General features: G+C 41.7%; 1 protein-coding gene across 2 annotated transcripts in view; it reads left to right on the top strand.

The window, feature by feature from the left end:
- The first annotated feature begins 3,718 nt into the window (after positions 1 to 3,718).
- gli1 (GLI family zinc finger 1) overlaps positions 3,719 to 19,768 on the top strand; it is a 56,552-nt gene continuing 40,502 nt past the window's right edge. For both annotated transcript variants that reach the window (XM_022205230.2, XM_051948594.1), the window contains exon 1: positions 3,719 to 4,074. The gene's annotated coding sequence lies outside the window, so the exon portion shown is untranslated. The remainder of the gene's footprint in view (positions 4,075 to 19,768) is intronic.

Consider the following 19,768-nt stretch of genomic DNA (forward strand, 5'->3'; position numbering starts at 1 on the left):
AACTACTCTTTAAAACTATCATTTTTTCCAGAGATTGGTAGCTTTGCGTTACCTGCAAAATCCTGTAAAACCATTAAGACCATCCACAGCTACTTGTTCTCACTGGATTTGCCTCTTCACCTTCAAGCATATGGCTCCAGCATCTGTGGGCCGATTACCGGCCAAGAATTCCCTTCTTGGCCGCTACAGTGGCAGATTTATTGGGAGTAAAGCCCACGACTCTCATTGACAAAATCTGATTTAACCACTGGCCGTATGTTGTCAATGGGCTCCAGCGTTGGTTCAGGTCACCAACTGTTCAGACTCTGACTCAGCTTTCATTACTGCTTTGAAGTAAAACTCCCGAATGAAGTTACTTTGTGACGCAAAAGATAACAAATGCTGTCTGTCATGATGTGATAGATGATGATCCCTTCAAACGGCTGAATAATGAGGATTAAAACTCTGAATCAGATTCTTTCCTGATAACGTGAACATTATATTAAAGAAACAGAAAGATCCCTAAATGATGTGTCAACACTGCAAATCACGGAATCTATGATGAATAAATACACAGACAGAGGCAAGAGTAATGATGTCTGCTAGCTTCTTCAAAACCACACTTAACCCAAGCCTAGAGTAAAAATCTGCTCTGTATCTGAGCTACTGTTTTCACACCAGAGAGCACATAAGGAACTGCAGATCCAAGAATGCCTCCTTACTTTGGGATAAACCTAAAGGTCACGGCATCCAATTACAGAGACATCCAGAGGCCTGCAGTCATGTAAAGTCTCAATAAGTTACGTCAACATATGATCCTGGCTTCATACTGTGCATATTTCCATGCTTCATATTTCGCAAATCCCTGCACAAATTCTACAGCTCCTTCTTTTTAACAAACAGCCATACTTTATACATTCCTTCCATATTGTACCTACTGTTTTCTTATTGTAAATGATTCTATTTTTTATTCATGCGCCTTTATTTGCAGCACTTTGTGTGACTAAATGATCATGCCGATTGCAACAAAAGGCCTGAAAGCAAAGCCACGTTTTTACATCCAAAGCACTGAGGTTAAGTCCAAGAGCAAAACATTTAGTGATGTAGTGCACATGATTAAAAACTCTTTGTAAATATGATACTGCTGTGTCATTTGTTATTTTGTGGCTCTGGTGAATTGGTACATACAGAGGTAGAGTGAAAGAAAGGTACAACGTGGAGCAACGTCAGCTGTTGGAGTGTAAAAACATCAGTATGACAAATGATATGGTAGAGGTACATTTTTACAGTGACATTTAATTATTTCTGCTTTTTTGTTCTTGTTGGTTTTAAGATCAAAGAACTTCTATATACAGTGGCAGAACCAGGCAATACTTACAGGGGAGACCAGGCTGAGTCCATCAATCACATCAGGGTGGCTTTTTTATTTTTAGAAAATTTACTGAGGCCAGGTCGATCTCTCTTTTGTATTATTGTCGCATGCAGGCAAGACCTCCATGTAGAACTCATATAGAGTATAAAAAGCTTCAGTTCCAGACCAAGTACACATCATATGCTGCCTGTCCAAAAAAAAACAACAAAAAAGTCGCCACCTGGATTTAACTGAGCAAATAGGTAAAAGCCTTCCATTGGATAGTTACTGCAGTGATGAATATTTTTCAGGTGCAACAAGTTATTTAACCCTCGCTGATGCAGTCAGGAGCTTCTCATTTCTTAAACAACCATGTTGGAAGACGTATCCTGTGGTCATGGAAAGGATGCTAATCCGTCTCAGAACGGTCAGATTATTGGAATGCATCAGGCAAAGAAAACAACTAGAGAGATTTCTGAAACTACTAATATCTGGTTAAGAACTGTCCAATGCATTTTTGAAACCTGGAAAGGTAGTGGTGAACCATCATCTTCCAGGAACAAACGTGGTTTTAACAAACTCTTAGATGATTGTAGGAAATCAACAGTAGAACTCATGGCTATTTTTAATACTGAAAGTAAGTGCTTTTCAATATGTACAATGCGAAGAGAACTCAAGGATTGGGACTAAACAGCTGTGTAGCTCTAAGAAAACCACTGATCAATGAGGCTACAGACGAAACAAATATTGAGCTGTTTGACCACAATGGCGAGCAATATGTTTGGAGGAGAAAAGGTGAGGCCTTTGACCCCAAGAACACCATGCCTACCGTCAAGCACGGTGATGGTAGTATTATGCTGTGGAGTTGTTTTGCTGCCCATGGAACTGGTGCTTTACAGAGAGTAAATGGGATAATGAAGAAGGAGGATTACCTTCAAATTCTGCAAGATAACCTAAAATGATCAGCCCGAAGGTTGGGTCTTGGCCACAGTTTGGTGTTCCAACAGAACAATGACCCAAAACACACATCAAAAGTGGTAATGGAATGGCGAAATCAGGCTAGAATTAGGGTTTTAGAATGGCCTTACCAAAGTCCTGACTTAAACCCCATTGAAAACATGTGGACAATGCTGAAGAAACAAGTCCATGTCAGAAAGCCAACAAATTTAACTGAACTGCACCGATTCTGTCAAGAGGAGCGGTCAAAGATTCAACCAGAAGCTTGCCAGAAGCTTGTGGATGGCTACCAAAAGCGTCTAATTAAAGTGAAAATGGCCAAGGGACGTGTAACCAAATATTAGCATTGCTGTATGTATATTTTTGACCAAGCAGATTTGGTCACTTTTTCTGTTAACCCATAATAAAGTCATAAAAGAACCAAACTTCATGAATGTTTTTGTGACAAAGAAGTTTCTGTTCCAATCACTCTATCAGAGTAAAATCAGAGTTGTAGAAATAACTGGAAACTCAAGAGAGCCATGACATTATGTTCTTTACAAGTGTATGTAAACTTTTGACCTCGACTGTAAGTCCTATATTTCTACCCACACCAGGGGAAATTCACATTGTTACAGCAGCTTACGTAGCAATAAATATAGTAATAGAAATAAAATAATAATAAAAATAGTAGTAATATTAATAATAATATTTACAATATGTGCAGGGATGAGAAATCAGGATGAAAAAGTACTGACACACTGTAAGACAATGCAATATGAAGTGGCTTGAAAAAATAGGTTTAAAAAGTACAAAGATATAGCAGTGCAAGAATTTAAAAAAAATAGAAAAGCTTCAGATTTCTAGTTGCACGTTTTACGTGTAATTCTTTCTGATATGATCAGTTTTGTTTCCTATATGTTTGTAATAACAGAATTGCGGACCTTCAGCACTGGTCCTGGTCCTGAGCTGCACACTGATAGTCCAGTCCAGGTTTTGTGGAGGATTTTCCTGGCAAGGCGCAGCAATCTGCAGCATCCCCACACGTAGCCAGCCACACACGCTGTCCGAGGAGCTGCTATGAAGTTACACCATTAAAGTAAACACAAACATTTATAGATAGATTATCCCAATTACTAGATCGGAGTGCACTTTATATAGACTCAGCCATGTCCATGCAAGTATTTTATAAACATGTGCATGCTGTAATGTCTTTTTATAACTAACTATATTGCTAGAAATGCTTTATGGCATTTACTTACAGCGCGCAAAACAAGAGCGAGGAGTTGCAAAACTCTCGGCTCGGTTGGACTTTGTGGGGTGCATGTTAACTTCGAGGGGAAAACTGAGGCAGCGTGGTCCCTTTTTTTTAAGAAAAACAAAAAGTGAACTTCCTGTTTCGGGGTGGTCCACAGACTGTGGAGAAAGGGAGGGAGGAGGGAGAGAGGGGGAGAAGGGGGTGCGCATTCCCGCATTGGCTGTGCAACCAGCTCCAGGGCGCTTTGCGGGACTCCATAGCCGAACATGGGGTTCAATTTTGTCCCCGTTTGCGCAAAGCGACTCTGAAAAAAAAGAGAAGTATGGAAACGTGCTCCTGAAGGAAAAGGGACAATGCGTCGGTTTCTGTGAACAACTCAAGTCATCTTCATCCGAGCGCGCTTAAAGCAGAAAGTAAGAGAGAAGAAAGAGAAAAGGAGGCTTTACTGGAGACGCAGACTTCCACAGTCCTTGGACCCTCTGAGCTCTTCCAAGGACTCTGGGAACCGAGTCAGAAAGTTTCATGCTGAAGATTCCTGCGTTAACCTGAGGTAAGCCGTGCTGATGGTTCACTTACGCGCTTGAAATCACAACCGATTAGTGATAAATAATTTGAATGTTGCCGCTTATTTACGCAGCACTTTAATTACTGTTGTGTTTTTGGAAGTGATTAAAAAAACTGTAAACATGAGATTTTCTGGTTGTGTACTAACTTCTGTTTCGGCCGAATCTGTTCTGTTGAAGGTGCGTGACTTTTCCTCGCTGGGAGTTAATTAATTGAGCTACTTTCCAATTTCTGTACTCACTCCAAATTTCACTAACCCGGTTGCATAATATTTGTAAGAACCGATCAAACGCCGGCTTCGTGGATCCATTCACTGGGTTCCTCTCCTGCGTAATTTGCCGTTTGTTCTGCCCTTTTATTCAGTCATTTGTGGAGATGGGGAGAGTCTGCCGACACAAACTGAGCTCTGACAGAGTTCAGACTTGAGAAAATGTGACTTTTTCCTGCCTGTGTGTGTCCATGTGTCCTGGAAGAGCTGCTTTTAGGGCTCTGACTGCCTGCACGGTTTACGCTCATCCGGCACTGAGGAGGGTAGCAGGGCCACCCGAGAACAGCTGTTTCTTGTAACCTGAAATACTTGAGGTGCCAATATCTTTTCCAAATGCGAGTTACTGCCAGGGCACCCACAGAACAACACCATCACTGAGCCCTGTGTGAGGCTTTAAGGCACACACAGCTCATGCAAGTGGCCTGATTGATAACTGCTCCAGTCACTTATTGATTTCCTGACGTGCTTTTCTATATAATTCTGTAGCTTTTTGACTCTTTCTTTTGATTGGAAACAAAAGCATGCATTGAATCCTGCCATTATCTAAATCTAATCTGAGATAGATTATGGATTGTCGTCTAATTATCAGTGCCAGAATTGACTGTAGCAGCTAATGTGGGAAGATTAGGCTGCTGGTCTTCATGTAGTGGCCCTGGACTGAAGAGCGTCAACACTGGACTCAATAGAGGAGCCAAACACTTATTTATTCAAAAGTGACAGTGAGAAGTGCTAAGCACACAAACTCACAACCTTGCCTAACAGTATTTGCACAGACACACACACACACACACACACACACACACACACACATAGAGAGAGGATGTAGACTTCAGTGGCATGCTAGGGGGAGACAATTTATAGGATTTGGGGAGGTTAGGAGTGAAAGGATTGTACACAAGCTGCTATATAACACAGGATAAAAGACAAAAAAAGTTATTTTGTGGGGTTTTTGGTGAAAATAGTTAGTTTGCATTGTTCTCGATTACGTTTCTTTGGAGCATGGGTGCAGCTTTTTGAATGTAATCCACAGCGGACATGCAGCTCGGACCCTTCTCAAAGTTGAGATGAGGGGGAGAGTCTGAGGGGAGGAAAGTGCACTTGTCCTTTGGCCACGTGTGAAAAGCTCTGCAGGGGAGCTTCCTCACCCTCTCTGGTTTTTATCAAGTGTGTTAAGACCAAAAGACTCCTTAATGGGAATGCCGCTAAACAAATAAACCATACAGGAAGCAACTGTCCTCCTGCAGCCCGCCACAGGTGAGGGCTGACCTGCTTTATCAGAGCATATCTGAGCAGTGATAAGTCTGTGTCAGCCCGAATACAATTGGATTCAGGGGAATGGGAAGAAAGCTGGATTATTTGAATGGGAATTGTGTGTTTCCTAATGTCCATTAAGCCACATGTGAAGCAGAAGTCATTTAAGCAACAAGAGTTTTTCATCAAGGTCAGAGTCTGGATGAGGACATATCTCAGCACGGACTCTTTATCGCTCTCCGTTTCATTAAAGATGTAAACAACATCAAATTTCTGTTGGCGCCATGGGCCGCCGGTCATGTGACTCGCACGTAACCAGAGGCAGGCAGCAACAAGTGGTGTGTTTTTGTCCAGATTCCATTTTAGTCCGCTCAGCAAGAAACATGCGTCACGTGATGCCTGCAACCCCCCCACCACACACACACACACAATCCTCCTCCTCCCCGACACCCTCCTCCCACCTTCCAGGGAGAGAGAGAGAGAGAGAGAGAGGGAGGGAGGTAAGGTTGAGGGAGAGAGAGGGGGAGAAAGACCACCCTCACTGGGATCACAGCCCCTCAATCAGACCCTTTCACACCCTGTGAACCTGAAACAATCAGGGTTTAATAGCAGCTGTCTGTCTGTGGCGGCCCCGGCTAAAACCATGTAGGCTCACAGCGCACAGCCCATCAGCTTTGGCTGCAGACAGAAGCCGAGCAGACAGGCCTGGGATGCGCCAAAGGACACATGAGCAAAGGCACGCTCCTTTTTTTCTGTCCTTATCCCCTGCTACTCTTTTCTCATATTCTACTTTCCTCCCTTTTTCTTGTTGGATTATGAGGAGATGGTCCCCTCCCTTAGATCTCCGATGATAGGGTCTGGTATTTAGAGGTTATTTTGGTTCATTAGACTGAGTTGCTTTTGTTTTTGATTCTTTATTCACTTTGTGTGTCGTCATTTATTGACACTGAGCGTGAAGAGACTTTTGGTGGCTGTTTTGGTCATTATTAGGCCAAACCTCGTCCCCTCGGAGTCATCTGAATATCACAACAAGAAGCCTCAATTATGCAACTCGAAAATCTGCCGTCGCCGTCGGACAACTGTTGCATAGAGCCACATCACTGTGATCCTCTCTTCCTAGAAATAAGACACTGAATACATCAAATAACACTGAAATGAGGCAGAGGAATGAGAAGGGGGGGTTGTTACTAAGTAGTGGGCTGACACCAGAGGGCAAAGGCATTAGACACTTAGAAAGCTTGAATCGCATTAGCCAAAGGGCACACATAATAGAAAGGGGAAATGTTGCAGTCATGGGAAATATTCCGAAAATCATTGTTCATGGTCACTTGGAGCTTTCCCACCCGTTACAAGGCGTATCGGACAAATTGCAGCAGTGGAGATTTAAAAAAAAAAAAGTTTTACATAGACAGTCAGTTCAAAGCATTAGAAATATGAGACAGAAGGTTGGCTAGGACGAGTATAATTACTTTAGCCGACCAATGATGGGAAATGTAAGCTATAGTGTCGACTCTGTGGTGATTCCATAACTGATTTCATAAGTTTACTCCTTAATCAGTGATGAAAGTAGCTGCTAGTGGCAGCTCTAATCTAATTTTAGACGTACATGTGTTTCAATTAGTTGTAATGTTGTTGTGTCAAGAGGCTCATCAGCTGTTCCCTCATTAAATCAAAATCAAGACTGGTTCTAATGTGGAAATATTGCTGTTTACGAGACGAGAAAGCTGCAGTCGCTGTTGGGGCGCAGCAGGCACCAATAGGAGTGATGTTTTTCTGGTTTACAGCAAATGCAGTGTTTTGGTGAGAGCCTCGGGGAATATGTGTACGCATGTGATATAGATTTGAGCCCGCTGCTGACAGTAAATGCTGAAGCTGGTGCCTTCCCCTTCATCCGTCCCTCCTCTTTGAATTTGGGTGGTGTTTTTTTTTTAAGCATTTCTGCAAGTGTGTGTGTGTGCACAAGCAGTTAGATACAGCGACTGTTAACTATCATCTCATGTGGTTGATATTAGAAATCAAACTACTGCTAATAGGATCCAGGTGAGACTGTGAATGGCTTTTGTATGCACAAACAACTCACCCTGATAGTCACTCATTTCCCACGGCTACACTAGCTCGGTTTGTAACAATGGGCCTGTGGTTGGGGTTTCTTTGAGGGATGGTGGTCGGCTGTGGATCACAAAAGCAAAACAGTAGTGGCGTCTGTGGGGGAGGCAGGGAAAACCTGATCTTGTAATTTCTCAGCACGAGTCGTCTGATCAGGTCAATAAAAGTTGGTTGAACTCCTTTTTAAACTGGGCACTGGTGATGATAACTGGATGAATTTTTTTGTTTACAAATGTGCATTCAAGTTTGTTCCCAGTATTTGGATTTATGTTTTTGAAAGATTAGGTGCATGTACGTGTAAGTGTCTTTGACCTTGTGTGTTTCAATGTGTGTGTTCTCAGCCGCTGATGACTCATGTCATGCTGTCCTATTGGCAGGCAGAAAGTGAAGAGGAGGTTGTGTTTATTATTTCACCAGGTTGCCATAGCCACGATGCATTCGGGTGCTGCCATGATCAGCGTAATTACTACGCAGCGTCTGACGGTCGCCCTCCTCACTACATGCGTCTCTCTGACGTCGGCCAATTAGAACATGACTGTCAGACCTGTGCTCCCCTGTGCTGTCAGACGGCAGGCCAGGGTCGTCCTGAGAGTTAGTGTGCATCTTTGAAGGTCTTTGAGTTCTTCAAAAGGAGCAAAAAAAAAAACATCTGTGCAAAACTCTCTTCCTTCCCTCTCTTTATTCTGTCACCAACAGAACTGCAATCTCTCATTTTAAGTTCAGTCCGTAGACAGGTCGGATCACTCCGTCTTAGCACTTCATATGTAAGTAACAAAATTTCCAGCGCAGTTTTATGTGAGAAGCTATTACATTTTACTGCTGGAATGATTATTTCCGACTTCCACAAAGTGAGAGACAGAGGGAGACAGAGCGAGAGAAGACGAGTTGAGAGAAAGTGCAGAGGCATATTCGTGTTGCGTGTGTTTCTGATGAGTCTTTCTGGACAACAACTCTGTTATCTGAGATGAGATAATGTTCTAAGATTCTTGGCTTGGCGTATGTTCTGGGGCAACTTGCAGTACCACATACCACACACTCTGCTTAATGCATATGCAGCAAGTATGTAGGTATTCCTCCATAAAGCAGCAGAAATAGATTTGTGATTAATCACGCAGTGGTATGCAGCACGTTTCATATGTTTAGACGTGCTGTGAGATGTAGAGGCACATGGACACTGACAGCTACTAGATTTTTTAGTCGGTATGTTATTATTTGGCACTCGTGAGTACAATATCTCATCTTAAGAATGGATTTACTAAAGCATTCATTTTAGTTTTAAGTTTGAAGAACATGTTTTAACCATTTTTCCATCAGTGTTAAAACTGAAGAACAAATATGTTGTGAACTGGAGTCAAGTCTCATGTTTTAGTGAAATTAACTCATGAAATATTTGCCCAATTATCTCATCTCATCTTTTGATATTTGAGGTTAGTTACACTTTTCAGCTGTTACTGAAAAGTGTCACAGCCTTACGAACATCAGTGTCGAGGAGGGTTTGTGTGAGAAAAAGTGCAACAGTGCATTCTCGCCAAAAGAAATTCTGCTTAAAATATGCGCACAAAGTAAAATTTTTGAAAAAGAATGTACGTAAATTCACCCTCTTGTTTGTATTTTTGTATTAAATGAAGAAAATTTCAATGTGTTCCAGGTTTATAGAGCCTCAAAGCAAAATTTTAAACAATGGACGGCTTAAACCGCATTGGCGTCGTTGCTTTAAACTGCATGTTTATGAGAGGGGAGTAGTGTGGTCAGTCTTTTCAGACCCACATAGAAAGATGAAGATTCTTTCTCTTTGTCTGTGTGTTTTTCTCTCTTTTTTGCTACCTCTCCTCCAAATGTTCCAGTTCTGTATAAATAAATCCTCCTCCCTCGCCTCATTCTTTCTCCCATTGCTCTGTCTCTGCTGCTCAGCCTCTTGCGTCTTTTTCTATTCCTGTTTCCCCGTTCTGTAAGTAAATGACAGTTGTGAGAAGCTACAGTGGCTTGCTGATGCCACGTTAACCAGATCAGATGCCATAACAGGAAGTCCGTCCACATTCATGGATGCGGAACGGTGGCACACACATGACTTAGTGCCACTGCAAGCCAAATGCAGGCCGAGCTGTGACCGATACACTGACATGAATCTGCTGTGGGTCAAAGGTAACTCTGCCTTCCGTCAAACAGCCTCATATTTACTACAACACATCTGACGAGACATTTAGACTGCAGAGAACTTTGTCGGACTCTCGCAGATGATTCAGAAAAAAACTCTGCACCTTCTTTTAAACTTATAACTAACATCTGTTGATTGTTTTTGTAGCAGAAACTGGATGATGAATGCTCCATCAAAGACAAGCATCTGCAACCAAACCGAACCCAATCAGGCTAAATGGCACGGCAGCGCATGATTACCAAAAATGATGCGGTGTGCTTGTTTTGCGATAGCCTAAACTGACTGCATGTTTTCTTCTATAGCATCAAATATTGTTTACAGCCATGTTCTCTGTGGTCCACAGCCATAAAACATAAATGGAAACTAGCAGTCTACTTTGTGTCAGAGTTGTTATTGAGAAAATAATTCCCTTCAGGAAACAACAAACTATAGAAAGATAATGTTTTGTAAGATGTAATTAACTTAATTTCAACAAAGCCCTTGCTGTTCTCCGCAACAGTAGAGACAAAGAAGAAGAATCCTTTAAGTGAACTCTGTAGTAACGTGGAATAATACAGTTCCTGTGCATTTGGTACATATTTTCTAACTTAATTAAGCTTTAAGAAAAATAATATTATTGGCACACGCTGAGAGGGAACTTTCCATTTTCATTAACAGTGGAATTTGTTGGAAAGCAAAGAAGAGCGAACGAGAGTAAAGGGTGAACGAGTAAAACGTTTCGTAGTGAATGTGGAGGAGTGAGAGAGAGAGAGGGAGAAAGAGAGAGAGATGCAGATTGTTTTAAATCCGCAGCGAGTCAGGCTCTCAAATTTATGCCCATGGGCTGCTTCTTGGGTGGGCTGCAGGGAGGGCGGTGCGCTAGCTGGAGCAGGGGAAAGTTGCCGACTCCAGACTGCTCGCCTTGCTCTGAAGCTTTTCCTGCTGGAACACATTTACAACTCAACCGTCCTGACTGGCTGACTGACTGCCTGGCCCTGCCCTAACTGACTGAACTACACTGACTTGACTTTTCTAACGCTTATTGAGCAACCAGGGCTTTTTTCCCCCGTGTGTTTGATGGCATTTCTAGCTTTAACAATGTCTTTAACGCTGGAATAGTCACTGGAAGCCGCAGCATAACTGTTGAGAGAAGTTTTCCTAAGTGAGAAATTATTATTGTATTTTGTAGTTTTCAAAAATCACATGTTTACATCATGATAAAAAGACATTCTTTGCTTAAACTGAAGGAGCTCGCACTCGAGAAATGACAGAAACAATTCACATCTCAGCCCGAGAACTTGGATCAGATAAGGCATAATTCTGTGTCCTCTGTATTTCGTGCCAGCAGTGACTGTTTGTTTTGCTCAGCATGAGAAAGATCCGGGCCCACATCTAGCCTACAAATAGATTCCCTGATGTTTAAGATGAGGGAGAGTAACTCACTCAACAACCAGCTATCAAGAAAGCCTTTTTCACAGTTGTGATTCAGGGAGGATATGAGCTGCTCATAGTAAAGCTGATTCAAATTATACATACACTAAGAAGTAGTAAAAAAACAAAACAACAAACTAATTCAGCATCAATTGAAGTTCTTCCTCACGTTGTGTCCTACTTTTACACTGAAAGGCCTGTTTAGTGCTGAGTTTGTGTAACTTTTGAAAACGGGGTTTTTTTTCCTGCCTCAGTAACGGCGCAGGACTGAATACACAGCGAGGGGATGACATCAGCAGCATGTAAATCAGCTCGCAGCACAGCAGTAATCTTAAATATAGAGGTTGGTTGGCTGGCTGGTTCACCACGACAATGTGCTGACACACAGACACACACAGACGTGCATCTTCACGATGGCCGCTGCCAACAATAGGAGACAGATACAGGTTCGAAACAAAAAAAAGCTTTTGTATGAAATAGGATCACTTCTTTAAAATCTTCTCAAAGGCTTTAAAACCAAAAAATGCACATTCTGATAAAAAAAAAAATCAAACACACATTATCCTCGAAGATCAAACACAAAAATTCCTTGATTGAAAAGAAAAGAAATGTGTGTGGGTGTGTTTCTTCTGCCCTGCACTCTTGGTTCATTCCAGCCTGTGTGTCTGGCTGCTTTGCGAGCTAATTCGCTCTGAAGGTATTATGGTTATTGGAAGGCTTGTAAACCATTAAGTCTTTATTTACAAGAGAAAGAAAAGAGGGTCTGAGTAACTGTGTGGGGGCGAGCTAGGCCTTGGTACGGGCGCTGACCCCACTGTAAGTGATCAGAACGGCGAAATTCCTTGGAGCGCCAGGCCCGCGGGCCATCTGGTGCCGTTTGCTGCAAACTGCAGACCACTCCTCAATTACATAATTGTGCCCATTAATTACATGAGGAGGGCCTTCATTTCCTGGTAGCCAATAACTAACAAGAAGAGAGCCAGTAAATAAGGACTCTAAGACACACATGATTATAGTGAGTGTGGTGAAACACAAAACATGGCCTCCCATGTATAAAAGCAGCCCAAGGTTGAAAAGCCACATAGTATACTGGATTTCCAGCGTTTTGTTGAGTGGAGTGTCTGCGTTTTTTCCATGAGGCTTGCGGAAATTTCCGTCTTATTTGTTAGAATAGAATTTCAAAGGAAATCAGGAGCAACACAGCTGTTAGTTCGACAGTTACAATCTACAGTAGAGTTTGTTGTTTCCTCAGCATCAGTAGCCATTGTTGTTGGCCACACACAAAGCTCCCTGCAGGTCATTGCTCCTGGAGAGGACCTGCTAGAGGAATGGCTGATGAATACGTGTCGTGACTGGATGGACGCAGGTGTGATGCTTTGGTGGGTTTCACACCAAGTCAGTGCTCCTGAGGAGAGCTGCTGTCAGGGTGGAATAAAAGTTTACCACAGAGCTTCAACATGAGAGTAGAGGGTGTGAGGAATAATTTAAAAAGGATCTTTTTTCCCTTAATACTAGATTTCCAAATGTCCATCTTTCAGAATTCAATATGTCGAAGGAGGAGTTCACATTTGATAATAGTCATATGGTCACATGTATGCTGAAAAACCGACAAGTCGATGTTACTCTTCCTTGCTCACGTTGGATTCAAATAGATCCTGTCCTACAGCAATAACTAACAAGAAATCTATTTCTGATTGTGATTTCTAGTCAATTAGGCTTTCACAAATGAGGAAACTGACTTGATGTTTTAGTGCATGACAGTAAACAGTAACACATAAATTTGAAACAACAGTCTCTAATCCAGTTATTTTCTGGATTAATCAGTCTGTCAGTTAGTTGTTTTGCGTTTAAAAATGCTAGAAAATAGGAAAAAATACAATAAAAGAGTAAAAAAAGAATAGCAATTATCATTTTTCATAATCGATTCTAGCATCTTTTAACATTTGATTTAGTTCAACCAATGGACCAAACCTTCCAAATGTTCAATGTATCATAACTTATGGTCAATAAAATACCAATAATCTACAAAATTCAGAACCCCCTGAATAATATTTGATTCATCATTTGAGTCGAGGATGCAGAATGGTGCATGTGAGGATTCAAAATGGTGTTAGTCCTGCGGTTCCCATGCCGTGAACTGACCTGCTGCTGCACTCAGCGTGAAACAAATGTTGGAATGACAATGCGGCTGTCGCAGCTGTTGTTTTTTCAGGTCCGGAGCTGTTGTCCTCTCCTCCTCCTCCTCCTCCTCCTCCTCCTCCTGTACTTCTGTGTCCTGATGCTCTTCTTGTCCTCATCACTGTCTTTTCACTGTCTTTATGCCAGTGGGGTTGCAGAGCGGGGTTAGCCTGTGGGTGAGGAGCTCGCACAGTAATGCACCTGCTAGCAGAAGTTTGAGGAGAGCGTGAGACGACGGAAGAGCGGCTGGTGGGGGAGAGACACTGTCTTTCTGTGGGTGTCGGGGAGGGACGGCGAGAGGGCAGCATACAGTGAAAGGAAGAGGCTGTGGGACTGAGTTGCTTGGTCTTTGGGCTGCGGGGAGGATCGCGGTACCATGCTGGGCATTTATGTCGGGCTTATGGGACCAGACTCAGCTGAATACACAGAGGGACAACAGGGATCCACGCTCACTTTTCTTTTCACACCAAATGTACAACACTGTGTGTTCATGCCGCGATAGACTGGCGACCTGTGCAGGGAGGTTCCCTTCTTTTCACACAGTGCATGCTGGGAAATGCTACTGCTCCCCCTCCAGACCCTGAAAAGTGGCGTAGAACGGATGAAAAACACGGCCAGGGTGAACATACTTTAGCGTTGCACTAATTAATCAATGAGTTTCCAAGTTTTAAATTAACTGCCAACTATTTTGATACTTAAATAATTGGTTCAGATGTATGCTTCAGCTTGTTAAATCTGAATATTATCTGGTTTCTTTACCCCTTTGGCTTATGGACACAACTAACAATGTCACGTTGGGCTTTGGAAACCACTTTTCACCATATTTTGCCTTTTTTTAAAACCAGAAAAATTACTAATTAATTAAGAAAATGATCAGTAGATTAACCAATAATGAAAACAATCATTAGTTGCAGCCCTAACATATTTGTTCACCGTATACAAAGTTCTTTACACACCACACAAACTGGACTGTTGTACTTTTATATTCTAAGACTGAGAGCAGGTGGGATGACCAGTTGTAAAGTCACCTGTTTGAGACCCAAACCGTTATTCAAAAAAAACGAGGGCAACAGGTCAGAAAGGTTGTGAAACGCGGACTGTATATCAGTCTGTCTCTCGTCTCTGACAGTTGGGGATGTCTGTTGTTTGTTTAATGTTTTTCGCTGAAGTGACTGAACTTGCGGTAAAGCAGTGAAAATGGAGAGCACAGTTTCACCTGCTAATACAGATCAATCGTGGCATTCAAGTGGGATCTGTTTGTTGGAATATGAATGGTTTTTCTGCACCTGTGTGATCATTTTTGCGTCACATTTTGTTTTCCTTGCAGCAGGTTAGGTCAGGTGACAGTATTTTGGTCATTTCTTAGGTAAGCTGTTGGTTTAGATGTTCAGTTTGATGTAATACTATTTGTAGTGTTAAAACAATAAGACACGGTAGTTTACAATCTGTGTGATCCTATAATCCTTTTATTCTCTAATCAGATAAAGAATATCTCCCCAGCAACACAAAAGCATACAGTCTCGCCTCAGTTTCTCCTAATCTGATGACTCTGCAGCAAATTGTTGGACTTTCCCAACTGCTGATTATTTCCCCAGCAGTTAAACCTCTTGTCCACCGATTTGTTCCCGTTATTTCTATTCTGGATGGGACAGGCAGTTGCTCTGCTATGGCACATTTATTGGCCCTTATTAGCTGACACCTGTAGTCCATTAAAAGCTGCGGTCAGCTGACAGACTGACAGATACATGCAGTCTTTGTGTTCTCAGTGCGGTGAGAGCAGCACTTCATTTGGGATATGAACGGAAATTTGTTATGCTGTAGAGAACAATCGCTGGATGTTCAAAGTTTCAAGCGCCGAAACCCACAGGATCCCATTCAAAGGGGTTATTTATCGACTCTTGTCTTCTCGTGCAGCTGTGGAGCAGAAATGTGGTGAGCACTTGTGCGTTCAGTGCGTGTCAGTGCGTCTGTCTGAATGTTGAGCGTTGTGCGCACATGCTTGGGCGTACAGTGGGCGAAGGGTCCCAGATGTGGATGTTGTGCAAAGAGAGGAAGTTGTTGGTGATTAGCTGAACTTTTAGGTCCAATTTTGTCTCATACTACGATTTGATTGGTGCCAACTTTGCTGTGCTTCAAGCCTTGTATGCAATATTTTATTTAAAAAAAAACAGTGGAGTAGAGTCAGAAACTTGGCAAGCTCTCTCTTAAATGTCAGTTACACAACAATATTGTATTTTAGTGTGTTTTATGTAGTGTGAAATTGGCAAGGGATATGGAAATTCCATTCTCTTGCTTGATAACCTGTGTCCTAATATCAGTTGTTAAATGAAGTATGATGAATTGGGACAACACCAAGCTAGTCCAGAAATCCAAAAAAGTATCTGAAGTGTGCAAAACTACTACTTAGATGCTTTGTCATGTGCTGCTTTGGCTTTTAAATGAGTTGCTGTGGATCTTTTATTGGTCAACGGACTTCAGTATACAGTATAAAAACATGTATATCTGAAGAATGCAATAAAATAATCACGGGGTTACTGGTAGTGATCAGCAACTTTAAATAGCAGCTGTGGGAGAAACTTGAATCTTTATGTAATCAGCCCCCAATACTGGAAGTCACATGTCTTGATTTGTGTGAATGTTCTCCAAGACGTTCTCCTTGGATAGATCCTTAATAGAGGAGTTACATCACTTGGCTTCAAGAGTGAATATTGGGCAACTGGAGTTCTCTGGCTGGGAATAATCACTGCATTCCATTATTTTGGAAATTATAGTTTCAGATTTTTAAAAAAAAGGAGGGTGAATCTGAGAAATCGTAACTTTTCCCTAAAAACGAGTAGAATACGTCGATTTAAACAAAGTCTATTCCTCTCTGTGTTTCAAAAGGATGCAGCACTCAGACTTTAGAGCAAAAGGCAAACACTTGTTGTCATAAATCAGTTATCTTTGCCCTTAACGTCGCACGCTCTTCTCTCTCATTTCATGCACATCTGTTTCTTTAATCAAAATTTAGGTATTTTTAACTTTAACTAACTGGAATTGCTCCAACAAATCAATGCTCTAACGCTGTAATTACAAACAAAATATGTTCCAGTTAATGGTGAGCTGAATCCTTGTGGCTGCTCCCTCCCTCGTCTTGTGTGTCCCGGCTCACACTCCAGCTTCCTGTGGGATAGAGCCGAGCCTCGGGGCAGAGGGATGTCTGTTTCCAACCAACGAGCTCTGTCACACATGCTCCGGCTTGTCAGACTGAGTTTGTGTGAGGGCGATGGGGTGTCAGAGTGAGTGCGTGTATGGAAGTGTTCCTATATGGGTCTCCGGCCGTCTCGTTGTGCAAGTGTGTGTGTTTAGATGTTCAGAGATATGGGTGTTTTCTCTCTGTGGGTGGAGGCGACTGTCTAGGACATGATGAAAAATTCAATTAGAAGGAGTTCACGGCAGTGCAGGTTCATCTCAGGTTGCCTAAACACACTTTGTCTTTGTGAGCTTTATTGGTGGGACGGCAGCGGAAAAGTGTCTAAAATTTGAAAGACTGTAAAACATTTACTGTCTCCTGTTTCAATGGAAAATAAACAGCGTGTGCACATGACATTTGCACGAGGTTTTTTTTCCATTAGTGTACGACTGCTAACTCTCCTAACTGGGAGAAAGAGAGAAGAAGATCTTAGAGATATCAGTGTTTGTAATTAGAATCGAAGAAACGTTGCACAATTTGGCACCAACTTAAATAAAGTAAATTTTCATCATGAGAAAAAATATGCAAAACTGCAATTTTGTCATCATTATCATGACTTTAATTCGCTTGTTTTGCCTTTTCAACACTCCCAACCCATCCGATTGTTGATTTACGTAGTATCATATAGGACCAAAAACACTACAACTCAAAATTGCTGCAACTGTTTAACTTTTAAAACTGCATAAAACAAGTAATAATTTAAAAAATAATAATAGTTTCAGCTACACTGAACTCCATCTTGAGGAAAGGGATTGTGAAATTACAGTCCATGAGAGGTACATTACATTCTTGTTCTCTGTTCTTCTCAAAAACAAGTTTCAAATCATATTTTAAACACTCGATTTTTAAAACTAATTCTGTGTTTTGTATTTCACATAGTCAGGGTTTTGCCATGTTTATGTGGTTCCACATCCTGTCTGATCATTCTCTGGCAGTGCGTTAGGAGACACTCTGCGGTGTGCAAACATTCACTGGATATGTGTGTGTTTCTGCGTAAGCAAAAACTGCATGTCTTTAAGTTGAACCTGCACACACACAGCGGCATGCTTTACCTCGGTCCTTCTTCCCCTGCTGGTGGGCCATCAGAGCGGGCTGGTGGTGTGTCTGAGGCGTGTGGCTTACCACCACGTCACTGCCTGGAGGGCTCCGGCTGTCTGTTGTCACCTTTGCGCACAGACATGGGTTGTGTTTCCCTCCTCTGATTGATCTAAAATGAAGAAAATCCAACCACTCACATGTAAATGCAAAAAACACAAGTACACACTTTGACAGCCACCTCAAATGTAAAACCAGCCCTGTAAGCCATTCATGCTTATTTGTATGAAATGAAAACTTTAAGCTAAGTGCGAACAACATGGACTGAACCAAAGCAGGGTTTTGCATTGAAATAAGAGAAAGTGCAAGCAAACAAATGGAGGAGAAACGTCCATCATGTAATGCGTGACATCTATTTGGCTGTGAGGGTTGGTCGGATCATGCCGACATACAGCAAAAACCGTAGCGGATTTCGATTAGGTCGTCCTCTCTGTTGAAGTAGTCTCCTTGTGCAGTGATGTACTGCTCCCAGCTAACACTTTTAAAACTTCCTGGAAATTCCACTATGTCATTGTGCTAAGTCATCTTAGAAAAGCGCTGAATTACAAAAATTGTGTCAAAGTGGTGGCCCTTTAAACCTAATTGTAATTTGGGGAAGAAGAAGAAGTGACAGATCTAATAAGTAGGGTGAGTGGGGAGCAGTGATTGCATCATTGTAGCCAAAAACTGTTGGAGCATTCATATGCTATCACGTTGCAGTTCAGCTCTTTGAGATGAATGTTGCCACTCTGACGCTTTAGGACATTACAGCACAACTCTGCCTTTGACACCCAACCCTGGGGGACTAATTCACGGTGTACAATCATATAAAAGTTGAAGAAAATGACGAACATGCCCTGAACGGGTTTACTCTAAAGCACGTTCGACATATTCAAGCTTTCTTTGGGATAGCTGGCTAAACAAAACCTAAAACTCAAACCTAAAGACAACTTTCTGTGGTAATCAGGTCATTTTCCCCAGGCTCACAGTCGAACCCATAGAATGGTGCATTTAAGGTGTCATTTGATGATTTTTTGGCAAGCATTGAGGAATATCAAAGTTTATTCTGGTAAAAAGCATTGATGCAAAAAACTGTTAGTCATGCAAGTTAGTATATTTATTTTGCCACTCACTGTATCCTACTGGTTATTTCTAATGTGATAGATTGAATACTCTCTGCTAAATACCAGTAAATACCATCTTTTTTTAAAATGATATTCTACTAGCTGCAGCACCAGTAGTGTAATCAAATTTGGTAGCAAATTAGGACCAAACATAAAAAAACACATTTCTGCATCACCAACTAAATGCATGTAGATTTCCATGGCAACACAACACACACAGTTTGCGCTAATCTAACCACATGGCTGGTTCAGTAGCATCACTAAATTACAGTTCAGCAGGTTTGCAGATAACTGGCTGACTCATAGTAGTCAGACTTTTTGATCAGCCCTCCTTTCTGTAAAGGCAGTGAGTTTTTTTTTTTGTTCTCTATGTGTTCCTGCAATATTGTGTTCCCTATAGCTTCTTTTACACATGATTGATTCTTCTGCAAATTTTATAAAATCCCACAGTGCACAAGCCAAAAATATTATTTTTTTTTGTTGCTGTTTTTGTTTTCTTTTTTTGTTCATTCTTTACATTTAATTCCTGACCACACATGCTGTGTGTGAAGGATTTTGCTATATTCATAATTTCATCCATACAGGTGTCGTATAAGGTAGAAGTGCTGGTCTGTGGCTGATTTTACTTTATGCTGCTACAGCCTCTTACTGGTGACATGACTGAAGTCTTAAGGAAGTATTACCATGTCTGACCTATCTGTTTTCACTTTTATATAAAAGTAACTGAATGGTTATATAGAAACAGGTGACAATGACATACATCACTGAGATGGGCCGTGCAAAGGATTTGACTTCCGAATTTGTAGTAATTCTTAGGAATCTGGGCTACCACTGTTGTGAGATATGTAAGAAGATGAGATACATGCAGTATGAATATCTCAC

Source organism: Acanthochromis polyacanthus, chromosome 5 (genome assembly GCF_021347895.1).
Source record: "Acanthochromis polyacanthus isolate Apoly-LR-REF ecotype Palm Island chromosome 5, KAUST_Apoly_ChrSc, whole genome shotgun sequence".
Taxonomy (NCBI): domain Eukaryota; kingdom Metazoa; phylum Chordata; class Actinopteri; family Pomacentridae; genus Acanthochromis; species Acanthochromis polyacanthus.